Consider the following 314-nt stretch of genomic DNA (forward strand, 5'->3'; position numbering starts at 1 on the left):
CCCACCCTCACCCCCCCACTGCTCCTGCTGCCTGGAAACTTGGTCTCGAATCTTCCCTTGTAGTACAAGTGGGCTAATTACCCACCCAGGAGCTGGAAAAAGCTGTGCCCCTGCAGACCAGCCCTAATGAGAGGAAGAGGAGCCACCACCGCTGGGGGCATGGGGAAGGCAAGGCAGAAAACCCCTCTCCATACCTCCCCGGGAGAAGCATCCCAGCTGCCGAGGGGCTTTGCTGGCTGCTCATTCCTTCCCTGCAGTGAGGGGGGGTTCCCTGGTGTCCCGTGGGAATGGCGCGCTACGGCTGTGTTCCCTGG

Source organism: Fulmarus glacialis, unplaced genomic scaffold (genome assembly GCF_000690835.1).
Source record: "Fulmarus glacialis isolate BGI_N327 unplaced genomic scaffold, ASM69083v1 scaffold33756, whole genome shotgun sequence".
Taxonomy (NCBI): Eukaryota; Metazoa; Chordata; class Aves; order Procellariiformes; family Procellariidae; genus Fulmarus; species Fulmarus glacialis.